The 13,000-nt window shown below is 42.1% G+C and overlaps 1 long non-coding RNA gene across 2 annotated transcripts; it reads right to left on the bottom strand.

The window, feature by feature from the left end:
• Positions 1-3,144: 3,144 nt before the first annotated feature.
• On the bottom strand, positions 3,145-7,057 carry LOC123041310 (uncharacterized). Of its 2 annotated transcripts, XR_006418466.1 has the most exons (4): positions 5,532-7,057; positions 5,335-5,441; positions 4,187-4,561; positions 3,146-4,067 (listed from the first exon to the last, which is right to left on the bottom strand). It is a non-coding gene; the product is annotated as an uncharacterized lncRNA (long non-coding RNA). The 2 variants fall into 2 exon arrangements; XR_006418465.1 differs by having other exon boundaries at positions 3,145-4,561.
• Positions 7,058-13,000: the final 5,943 nt, after the last annotated feature.

Consider the following 13,000-nt stretch of genomic DNA (forward strand, 5'->3'; position numbering starts at 1 on the left):
CAACAGCATAGTTGAGTGAACGACAACGACCTATGGCACCTTATTCGTCGTCTGAAAAGTCTGCAACATGATATGTTGCAGCCCGAAACGGGTCAGCACATGGAATATGCTGGCAATATAACAGATAGAGTAATGAACAGATAAAATGCTATCACTACATGTATATATGGCTGGTGGAAAGCTCTATGGTTACTCTTTTTGCATAAAGCCAATTTTTTCCTACAACAAAGGAATAAAATTTATTTAACTATCATGGTGGTTGTTAAACATTGAGAATGTTCCTCCAACTCAGTCCCAATTAAGCAATATCAATTAACCCAACAAATTTAAATTAAAGTGATGAGATCAAATCAATAATTCAAGTACCAGATACTTAAGATGTCCATAACCGGGGACACGACTAATCATGATTAGTTTGTACACTCTGCAGAGGTTTGCGCACTTTGCCCACAAGACTCGATCTCCTCCGTTAGATTTCTCGCACTACATGGTGTTTGAGAAACGGATGACAAAGACACGGTCTTTCAGAAACACCAACTATTTACTCTGGATGGACAGTTACACCTACTTTCCCCTACATCTGCTAGCCCACCAATGAAAGAGGTCATGCAACTTACTCAACTATGCTAGAGCCCATAATAGCTTGTGGCTGCACACGGAAGTTTCTAGCATGAATAATCTTATGATCCCTTTAAGCCTGGGTGGCGAACCGTAGGATGATCACACGGGTACTCCGGGATATCCTAGGACAACACTGGATTCTCCAGGCGCCCTGACAACCACTGGGTACTCCAAGGTGCCTCAACCAATCCACCCAAATCTATATTTAAGTAGCCACCTTAAGTTAACCGTTAATTAACAATACTCACATCTGTCATGGATACACTCACCCAATCCACGTCTATGAGCATAGCATAGCAATACTGAGCATAACGTAAAAATAACTCCCAAAGGTTTGATATAAAAAGGGCAGTAGGTTCTACCTCATCATCTACTTCCCAAACCCATATGTTATTCAAATCCTAACCATGCAATATTTGAGGATTGGAACTAATGCATAAAAACTGGATAATAAAGGGATATGATCAAAGTGTTACTTGCCTTGCTGATGATCCGCAAAACCTAGAGACTCGTAGTAGCACGCTTCGCACTCCAGAAATTCTATCGCAAACAAACAAAAGCATACATAAGCACTCAACTAGAAGCACAGGTAAAACTCAAATAAGAAGGTCTAAACAAAAAGTTCAACTGAAGAACTCCAGTTTGCAAAAAGAATTAAATCAAATGGAGCAACAAAACTCAAATTATGAAAGAAACAAGAATCGTTTACTAATCTGGACTAAAGTCAAATTTTACAATACCAAAATCATGTTCAAGTTGGCTAAACAGAAAGAGGGCTTCGAGATGAAGATCTAGGCGCTTATTTCATCTAATTTGGATAAACGAGCTAAAAGATATACTAGAACAAAGATCAGGGCAGAAACCACGATCGGAAATAATGGCTGAAAACCCCTGGAAAAAAAGACGAGACGAACAGGCTAACGAACAAACGTTCATTGTTTGCGACTAACTGACGAACAACGTTCGTTAAAATAAACATACGGACGAATGTACGAACGAACGTCCGCTAATTAACTAAACCAAAAAAACAAACCGATCTATTCTAAAAAAACAGATCTAGGTTTCTAAAAAACGTCTGAGAAAAACCGAAACGGCGGTGGCGGCGGCATCTACCTCCGGCGAGTGACAACGGTGGCGGCGGGATCGGTGGCGGCGGCGGCGACTCCGACGGGAGGGCGGCGGCGGCGGCGGGGGGCGACGGCTGCGCGAAGTGGCGGCGGCGGCGCGGGTTTCGAGGCAGCGGCGCTAGGGTTTCGGGCAAGGCTAGCGGCGCTGGGGGCTATTGGGCCTCGCCCTTTAAAGTCCGGCCGGGGCGGAGTCCGGCTCAGGCACGGCCCGTTAGGTCGGTGCGTTTTTTTTTCTTTTTAAAAAAAACTGACGTAAAAAAACAAACAAAAGAAATGTTAAACGAAGTCCAAAAATCCTGAAATAAATTTTCACGGTCCTCTAATAATATTGCGGACAAAGTGAACATTTATTTGGGTTACTAATGCAATTTTGAAAAACGTATTTTTTTCTAATTCAAATAAAATAGCAATAAAAATCCAAATAAAATTCTTATTTGATTTTAACATTTTCCTCCAATATTTCTTTTATTTTGAAGAAGTCATTTTATCCCCTCTCTTTTATTTTGACATTGGAAATATTTGGAGAGAAAATGATTAAAACCAAATTGATCCTTCTTTCAATATTTGAGAAAACTTAAATATGAAAAATAAACGAAATCCTCAATTCTCTCCATGGGTCCTTGAGTTGCTTAGAATTTCTAGAATCAACCAAAATGCAATAAAATATGATATGCAATTATGATCTATGTATAACATTTCAAATTGGAAAATTTGGGATGTTACAACAACCAAATTGAAATATTCCCTTTTAGCAATATACAATTGTGCTCAACCAAAAAAAATATGTAGACATGCCCATCGTTGAAATATTATATTGTTGCCTAATTGTTCGTACTTGTTGTACAGGAGGGTTTACCTTGTGGTGGCCTCATGCTTGCCTTTTGAGACAGAAATCTCATCAGCAAACTCGACATGTGTAACAGTCGCCTGCAACCACGTGTAACAGTCGCCTGCAACCACGCTCGCCTTGTCGGAGCATCTGCTCTTCGCTGCTCAAGATCGCTTCCACCTAGAGGGTCTAGTTGCTAGCCGCGCTCCCTTGAATGGAGGCTTGCCTTCACATTCTTCATGAATGACAGAGTGGTTGCAGCAAAGTGGCACTTGCAGAGGAACAACGGCGCGCGCCAGCAGAACACGAGAGTTTTGTTAAATGCATAATTACCACAAAAAACCAACATAAAGGATGTTTTGTTGCAATCAGGGGGGTCTAGTGGTGAACCTTCCTTGATGCACTACTTTCCCATGGTTTTAAAATTTTATAAACAATGTAAACTATTTAAAGAAACTCACCTCCCTTTAATATTAAGAAAGGAAATAAAGGAAAAGAGGTTGTACGTTGCAACAGGGGACATTTTTTTGGGGGGGGGGGGGGGGGTTCAAAAACAACTTATGTATGGCATGTTTATTGATTTGCCAGAAATTGTAGAATAATGAAGCCTAAATAACAAAATATATTCTGCGCTAAGTTATTGTATATGCCTAAAAAACTTATATATTTTGTAGAACAATAACAAAATATAAGCCTAAATAACTTATATATTTTGTGGTAATCTGAGTAACCAAAGTAATAAATATATTTTTTAGAATAATGAAGCCTAAATAACAAAACAAGGGACATCTATATATTTTGCGGTTCATTACCAAATTATACATGTCATGTTTATTACTTTGACAGAAATTGCAGAATAATGAAGCCTAAATAGCAATGCATCAGGAAAAATAAAATCATTTTTATGAAGTAAAAATACTCTGAGCCAACATTTCAAGTTATTTAGATGTTGAGCTTAGTGCTGATGCATCGTTGTGCATAGTACTATGTTATATTACACGGTGGTGGTGATGCAAGCAGGATGAAATTGAGTATTATGGACTAAACTCTTGCCTGAACTATAACAAACAGCCCCAGGACCATGAACAATCAATCTAGATATTTATGTTACCTTCTAAAAGCAAGGCCCTCGAGTTTCTTCGGAGCGGACTGTTTTTTAAAACCAAACCAACACTCAGGTAGATAGAAACCATGCTATATGCAGACCACCCTAGACTACATCCTTCTCTTGCATTTCTTCTAAAACTTCTCCAACAACATCTATCTTGTTCAATGCCGCATGGCTAGTCATTAGAAGGCAACATGTGAGGTTATCCGGCTTAATATTCTTCACCTTCATCTCCTCAAAAAGGCTACGGACCTTCTGATGTTGGCCTAACTTCATGCAAAGGGACATCACACTATTGATGAGGTAGATTACTGGCTCAGATGCCAAGTTCGTCCATCTTGCGATAAAGGTCTAGAAACTATCCGGTGTAAACCACCAATAACTGCAGTGTTGTGTATCGACAGATTTGATGAGCACCTTTGAAGAACACTTTAGGAATAGAGATTACTCAAGTAACAATGATTCAGTAAAACTGGAAGGTTATCATCAGAATGTCCTGACCTGGTGTTAGTTTCGGAAGTTTCTGTAAATATTGGAAGATATAACAGACATGAAGCAACATTAGGTAATCCCGTAGTAGCAACCTACTATTATAGAACTTGCATCCGAACAAATAGGAACAACCTAGTATCATGACGTTGCATCACAATATGAAGAATGCCATCCTTTCTGGAGCTACTATAGTCCTCGATCATTTAGTTCTATATCACAAATACCGCATGACATCTATCTTTTGAGTTCATTGTCAGTCTTCTTCAGAAAAAACATCACAAGTCCAACAAAAGCTTCATCTTCCACCAAAAGAGCACTTGCACCGTTGCGTTGCTAAAATGCTTCAGATTTGTTAACTTGATTGCTGCAGATTACCACACTGAACTGAAAGAAACCAAAATAGGACAGACGAAATTAATATTTCTGACATCAAGTTAGTAATCATGAAGAATTAGCATCTCTTTGAAGATTGTCCAGAGTGGAATCAAAACAGATTTTGTTCTAGATTGACGCCAAACAAAACAAACAGTTTTAAAAAAAGCATAATCTCGATAGTGAGAAACATTAGAAAGGGCATTAGACGTGTACACGGATAGTATTAGCAAATATGTAACACCGATAGTTTTCAAATCTGTTCACTGCGTCTACAATTCGACATGATTCATTAATTAAGTTGGCAGTTTTTTTAAAGAGAGTTGGCAGATGATTTTAACCTCCTACAACTTCTTGCTAATGGTCACCAACTAACAATCAAACAAAGACATGCACGATGCTTAACCAATAATTCAGCAAATGACAAGTTAACTAAAGCATCAAATTAATTGACAGATTATTGCTCATGGTCAACGACTAACAGTCAAAGTAAATTGCCAGCATATGGATGCATAGGCAGTTGGTTGTGCCGCCTTGGACCTCTCTGGACCCTGAGGCAGGCGAGGTTGTAGTTAGTCCTCCTGCCATCATACACAAAAGCTATGCGGAAATCACCTGTACACATGTGGTCCGACACATGAATGAATCTGCGAGAATGAGACAAGTTCTAGCGGGCGATGGAAATCCAAGACGAACATGTTAACCATAAAATCAAATTCTTTGACTAAACAATCAATTTGAAAAAACCAACGATGGTAGCAGAGGGGGAGGGTCGGGCATCTTACTCTTGGACATTGGTCTCAACAGGTTAACCATATAGGTATCTCTTGATAGTCACTGTCAGTCCCGCCTCCAAGCACAATGCCTTCTTCCTCCTCAACAATTTGATGATCTGAAGATCATGGAATTGGATACATCCAAACAGGTCTCACAAAGAGCAAGGATCAAGTGAATCACCACTCATATGAACTACGAACTATACCTAGAATGTCCTGTCCATCTCCCATATTAGTATTAGATGGGTCAAGCTAAACCTGAAGTTTGCATGACAAACAAAGTAAAACCTCAGTTCAGTTTTTGGTTTTCAAGTGTTTATGAATTCACTTGTTTTGAGCTCACTTCAACTTTTGGATGACATTTTTCTGACAAGTAATGCTATCAAAGTTTTAAATAGCCATCCTGGATGCTATACGTACGACACTCCCAGATGAGATTGCAGATGCTATACGTACCCCTGGATCTGGATGATATGCATCTGTCAATTGCTGGATCACTTCAGCTCTGTGAGATGTGTGGCTTAAATCAGGATTGTAAAAAAAATATGTCTAACTGTTGTACGCACAGCAAAATCGTTTTCTGACCAAATTAACTGATTATAAATGAATGCTATGGAAAAAGTACACAAAGTTCCACTGACATGATTTTATTTTTCACGGGTTCGAGGTGAGCTTAGAAGAAGTTCACAGTCCAAAGCCCAGTACTCTGGCTGAATATGTCGGCGCATTTCTCATGTAAAAGCTACTCTGACGGAACTGAATCATAAAAGTCGAGCTAAGGGTGTGCATCTAGCTCTCCTACCTCAGACCATCAAAAATAAAAGCGAAGTAGCTAACCACGGAGACCACCCACTCCCACATCCTCTCCCCGTGCTCCTAGTCCTCCATGGTTGCGTTCGGCATCATCAGATCCTCCTGCGCACAGGTAGTTCCACTGGGAAGTCTACATCTCAGTCCAGAGCCATCAAGTTCTTGGGTTACCAATCGAGGGATAAAAACAGAAGAGGAGATGGTGGATCGTTGGAGAGGAGAGGGGTACCTTCTAGAGAAGATTCACCTTGAGGAGATGGGGGATCAATGGAGAAGAGAGGCGTCGGGATGCACAACCATCCTTGGTCACGTCCGGAAAGGTCGGACGGACAGGGCCGCACTGGCCTTTGTAGAGGGGGAGGGTAGAGGGTTGGCGGATGGGGGAGGGAAGTACCAGGGATGTGGCGCCGACTCGTTGGTCTTAGATCACCGCCGGTCGCCGATATTTGAGGCGCCGCCGTCGGTCGCTGGTATCTGAGGCGCCGCTGCCGGCGGTGTCCTAGTGATCTGCGATAGTCGCGTCCCGGTGATCCGTGACGTATCTGAGGCACGGCGGTGGCGGTGCAGGCGGCGGAGTCCTGGTGATCCACGACGGCGGTGACGGTCACTGGTGTCTCCCTGGTTCGGCGGCGGCGGCTGCATCTCGGGAGAGGAGGAGCAGCGGATTGGGATCTCGTCCGTGTCTTCCTTGCGAGGTCCGCGGCAGTGGCGATCTCGTGCATCTGCAGTCACAGATCGTAGGTCGAGGGGATCGAGAGGAGCAGGAGGCGTCACTCGGACGTGCGTGCGGTTCGTTTAGCAGTTTTTTTTGCTGGTTTAATTTCATAGATTTTTTTGTAGGTTATTTTTGGCCTTTTTCTCTGGTGCGACAGGAGGTTTGCCTTCGACTGCGTGGGACATCGCTAGGCGTTTTTTTTTTTCGACGGGACTACCTGTGAGGTGGGAGGAAGGACAAAAAAATCGGTGGTGGTGGGAGGAAATTTAACTGGTGAGCAGAGACTACCAAATGAGACATTAGGAGTAGAGATATCCACTTGATTGTAGGTTTTCATAAAGTATTATTGTTGACATTACCCTTTAGGTAAAAGGTTGGGAGGCGAAACTATAAGCCCATATCTTTCTCTGTGTCCGATTGAAACTTTGTACCCATAAGTATCGTGTGAGTGTTAGCAATTGTGAAACACTAAATGATAGTTGAGTATGTGGACTTGCTGAAAAGCTCTTATATTGACTCTTTCCTATGTTATGATAAATTGCAATTGCTTCAATGACTGAGATCATAGTTATATGGTGTCTTTTTCCCTGAAAAAAATCATAGCCCCTGGGCGCGCCCCCTACCTCGTGGGCCCCCTGGCAGGCCCCGACTCCCATCTTCTGCTATATGGTGTCTTTTTCCTTGGAAAAAATCATAGAGAGGCTTTTGGGACGAAGCGCCGCCGTCTTGAGGCAGAACCTGGCAGGACCAATCTAGGGCTCCGGCGGAGCTGTTCTGCCGGGGAAACATCCCTCCGGGGGGGGGGGGAATCACCGCCATTGTCATCACCATCGATCCTCTCATCGAGAGGGGGTCAATCTCCATCAACATCTTCACCAGCACCATCTCCTCTCAAACCCTAGTTCATCTCTTGCATCTGATCTTTGTCTCAAAACCTCAGATTGGTACCTGTGGGGTGCTAGTAGTGTTGATTACTCCTTGTAGTTGATGCTAGTTGGTTTATTCGGTGGAAGATCATATGTTCAGATCCTTAATGCTATTCAATATCCCTATGATTATGAACATGAATATGCTTTGTGAGTAGTTATGTTTGTTCCCGAGGACATGAGAGAAGTCTTGTTATAAGTAATCATGTGAATTTCGTATTCATTCAATATTTTGATGAGATGTATGTTGTCTATCCTCTAGTGGTGTTATGTGAACGTTGACTACATAACACTTGACCATGGTTTGGGCCTAGGAGAAGGCATTGGGAAGTAATAAGTAGATGATGGGTTGCTAGAGTGACAAAAGCTTAAACCCTAGTTTATGCATTGCTTCGTAAGGGGCTAATTTGGATCCATATGTTTCATGCTATGGTTAGGTTTACCTTAATTCTTCTTTCATAGTTGCGGATGCTTGCGAAAGGGGTTAATCATAAGTGGGAGGCTTGTCCAAGGAAGGGCAGCACCCAAGCACCGGTCCACCCACATATCAAATTATCAAAGTAGCGAACGTGAATCATATAAGCATGATGAAAACTGGCTTGACAATAATTCCCATGTGTCCTCGGGAGCACTTTGCTTTATATAAGAGTTCGTCCAGGCTTGTCCTTTGCTACAAAAAGGATTGGCCCACCTTGCTGCACCTTAGTTACTTTTGTTACTTGTTACCCATTAGAATTACCTTATCACAAAACTATATGTTACCGATAATTTCAGTGCTTGCAGAGAATACATTATTGAAACCCGCTTATCATTTCCTTCCGCTCCTTGTTGGGTTCGACACTCTTACTTATCGAAAGGACTACGATAGATCCCCTATACGTGTGGGTCATAAGTCTATTACTCTTTTCAATTTTATACACAATTGTCTTAGCGTATCATTGCACCTTACAAGGTTTAAAAGAGAGGAGTGATGTTCCTTTGATCTTGATCTGTAATCTAGTCCCGTGCTAGACTTGCCCACACAATGTTACAATTGCGTGTTTGTCTATTCTCAGTTGTTTTGTCATATGAATGATGCCATACTATGCTTACCGTATTATAAGCTTTGTCTCTTTATCCTTAGTTGTTAATACAATGTGAAGACATAGACAATACATTAGCCATGGTACATGGCCATATGTTTGGAGCCTGGTTTTATTATGTACTTTGCAGTAAAATAGAACTAATATTTTACACGGGTTCACCAGAATAAGTTCTGTATATAGACCAAACTTATTTTGTTTGGTTTTGCTACCTCCTTAATATCTCCTGTTCTGGTACTACTAATGTAAAAACTCAACTTTTCGGCAAGCCATGGAAAAAATGGTGGAACCGCCACCTTCTGAAGGTGGCGAGGCAACTATAACCGCAATGTCACCTCTTGGTGCAGTGGGTTAGTACCTGTCCACTAACAGTGCCAAAAGCATGTTCCTGCGTAATACTAGGTTGGTTGTTAAGGCAATCTTGTCCAAACTGCCTCATGATCAAGATATGCAAGCTCAAAACAATGTTATATCTACGCTCTAGACACAAGTCCATTCCCTAACAAAGACCCTTTATGAAACAAGGACAACCATTGTTCGATGTCATCAAGATATGCATGGTTTTGAAACCAGACTATCAGACATTTGCTATGTTATTCAGGAGCCTAGGAGAAATGAAGGCGAATGTTATGGTGCTCCATCGGATAGTACAACATGAAAATGTAATAGTCAGGTTAAACAAACCGAGCTTCTGAACTTCTGGTGGTGCATTTATCTGCCAGACTGTTAACTTTTATGCCAACCTTCCTTTTGTTTTATGGTTGTAATTTGTTTTGTTGCAATACAAAATTTGTTCTTAACGTGTAGCCACCGGCTGAAGAAAACAGCAAGCCATTTTCGTATGGTGTAGGGTGTTCCCTATATTTGCAGTGGTGGCGAACTTTGATGCCCATTGGATCTAATATGTGCAATCTCCTTAATAGCCTGGCGTTAGTTTCTAGCTTATTTATTTTCTACTCTTCTTTTTCCATGGTTTGCTAGTGGCCGTAACAACCCTGGGCCATATACGGACCATGGTAACCTTGACCCTGCTACAGGCCGTAGGATCCATGGGCCTCCTACGGGTCGTCGAATAAATGGGCCTCCAACGGGTCATAGAATCAGTGGGCCTCAAGCCATCGGATAAATGGGTCCACATGGGCCATAAACGGGCGTAATTCGTGTCGGGCCAGCACGATAACAAGCCGTTAACGGGCCAGAAGACAGCAAAGGCATAATTCTATCACAGGCATAACATGTCGTTAATGGACCAGAATATAGGACGGGCTGGAAATGGTGCAGCGGGTTAACATGCCACAAACGGGCTGATTCTAACCATGGGCCAAATTTGGCCCATTAGGGGAACATGCCAGTAACAGGCCGGAAGTAATCGAGGGCCGGAAAGGAGCCCAAGAACTTATGGGTCGTTAGTAGGCTGAAAGCTAACACAGGCTGGAAATGGCCCATGTGAATCATGGGCCATTAACGGGTACAAAAAAATTTATTGTTCGTTATGGGTCAGAGTCACCGTGGGCCACTAAAGGGCCTAAAGATACGTAAGACCTCATATGGGCCGAAAGACGTCGTGGGAAATACATGGGCCAAAAGTGAAACAGGCTAGTGTTATATTTGACGGCCCACATGACATTATTGGGCCGATTTCGGGAAGGACCTAACGGGTCGTGAGTTACCGGGCCATAAAATGGGCTATATGCAAACATTACCGTTAACAGGCTTTTCATGGGTCGGCCCGCTAACTTTTGACCAAGTCAAACGGGCCGGCCTTTGTAAGCTATATGGGCCAGCGTTGGGCCATCGCATGTGTCGACATATCATAGGTGCCTATTTGACCTAATGACGAGCTAACACGTGTTTCCTTCGGCCAATGAGAATTTTACACATGGAAAATCCCCATTGGTCCAGGCTGTTAACGGGTTATCGGATCCAAAACCGGACACGATAGCTTAACGGCGACCCGTTATGGTGGATGCCACGTGTCGGTTACCCTTGACGAAAGCACTTCCATGACGCGTCATTTATCGTCATGGAAGTGAACACTTCTGTGATGATAATTTTGGTACTGTCATGGAACACTTCTATGACAACACATGTATGACTATCTTGATTCTGCCATAAAATCATCATGGATGTACATACATGACAGAAAACATGACCTACTGTGAGAAGCACGTATCATCATGGAAGTGTATTTTTTTGTAGTGGTGATGAGGGGATTGAGCATCAATATTCCACACCCTACACTCCTCAACAAAATGGTGTAGCTGAGAGGAAGAAACGTACACTTATGGAAATGGCAAGGTCCATGTTGGATGAGTACAAGTCACCACATAGTTTTTGGGCCAAGGCTGTCAACACTGCATGCCATGCATCAAACCGGCTCTTCCTCCGCACGATATTGGAGAAGACTCTATACGAGCTCCTAACCAGGAACACACCAAATGTCAAGTACTTTCGTGTATTTGGGTGCAAGTGATTCATTCTCAACAAGAGAGAACAGTTAGGAAACTTTCAATCCAAAACAATTGAGGTCATATTTGTTGGTTATGGATCAAACTCTCACACCTATTGAGTCTACCTACTGATATGCCTTTAAGAATTTGATCAACATCAACACGACCGGCTGGTAAGAGCTCGTACTGCATATTGGTAGGTAGAGTCACTCGTACACAATTGACAAACTTTTGTGCTCACTTTTCATTCGTCTCTAGTGTTGAGCCACTCAAGGTACAAGATGCATTGATGGAAAATTATTGGCTCGTTGCTATGCAAGAAGAGTTTATTAGTTTTGAACGCAACAAAGTGTGGTCATTATTCAAGAGACCAACTAAGGAGCACAATGTTATTGGAACAAAATGGATCTTCAAAAACAAGAAAGATGAAAATGGCATAATCATTCGAAACAAGGCAAGTTTAGTGGCACAAGGGTACTCATGAGTTGAAGGTTTGTACTTTGATGAGATCTTTGCTCTCGGTGCCCGTCTTAAATCTATTCGCATCTTACTTGCTTATGCTGCTTTCAATGGTTTCACTTTAATGGATGTAAAGAGTGCTTTCCTTAACGGTCCCCTGCAAGAAGAAGTATATGTATCACAACCACCCTAGTTCGTTGATCCCGATCACAAAGACTATGTGTATAAACTTCACAAGGATTTGTATGGCCTCAAACAAGCACCTCGTTTTTGGTATGATCATCTTAAGAAGTTTCTACTCGATGATGGTTTTGTGAGAGGGGTGATTGATCCCACTCTTTTTACTAAGAGGGAAAAGGGTGATTTGATCCTATGCCAAATCTATGTAGATGGCATCATATTTTTGTTCTCCTAACATTCATTTGCGCAAGAAGTTTGCGGCCTCCATGACCAAGACCTTTGAGATTTCACTCAATGTGGATTTGAAGTTCTTTCTTGGATTTCAAATTCAACAATTTCAAGAAGGTATTTTCTTGTCCCAAACAAAATACCTCAAGGACATTTTAGAGAAGGTTGATATGACAAATGCAAGCCCATGTAAGACACCCATGCCAACAAAACTTGTTCTCACTGAGGACACCAACGGTATCCCTTTTAACCCATCTCTTTACTGCTCTATGATTGGTTCATTGCTTTATCTTTGTGCATCTAGACCAGACATCATGTTAAGTGTAGGCATATGGGCAAGATTTCAAGGTTCCCCTAGGGAAAGTCATCATAAGGCGGTTAAGCATATTATTACATACCTTGTTCACACCCCCAAAGTTGGGTCTATGGTAACCCAAGGATGCCAAGTTCGATCTCATTGGGTACACGGATGCGGATTGGGTCGGAGACAAAGTGGGACGGAAGTCTACCTCCAGTGCATGTTAGTTTCTTGGACGCTCCTTGGTAAGTTGGTCCTCGAAGAAGCAAAATTGTGTCTCTCTCTCTCCACCATCGAAGCAGAATACATTGCAACCGCAAGATGTGCAACTCAATTACTATGGATGAGGCAAACTTTGAAGGATTATGGTATCACCTATACACATGTGCCTCTTCTATGCGATAATGAAAGTGCCATCAAGATTGCTGAGAATCCTATTGATCATCCTCGCACCAAGCACATTGATATTAGGTATCACTTCTTGAGAGACCATGTGCAAAAGGGTGACATTGATATTGCTCATGTTG

Source organism: Triticum aestivum, chromosome 2B, assembly GCF_018294505.1.
Source record: "Triticum aestivum cultivar Chinese Spring chromosome 2B, IWGSC CS RefSeq v2.1, whole genome shotgun sequence".
Lineage (NCBI taxonomy): Eukaryota > Viridiplantae > Streptophyta > Magnoliopsida > Poales > Poaceae > Triticum > Triticum aestivum.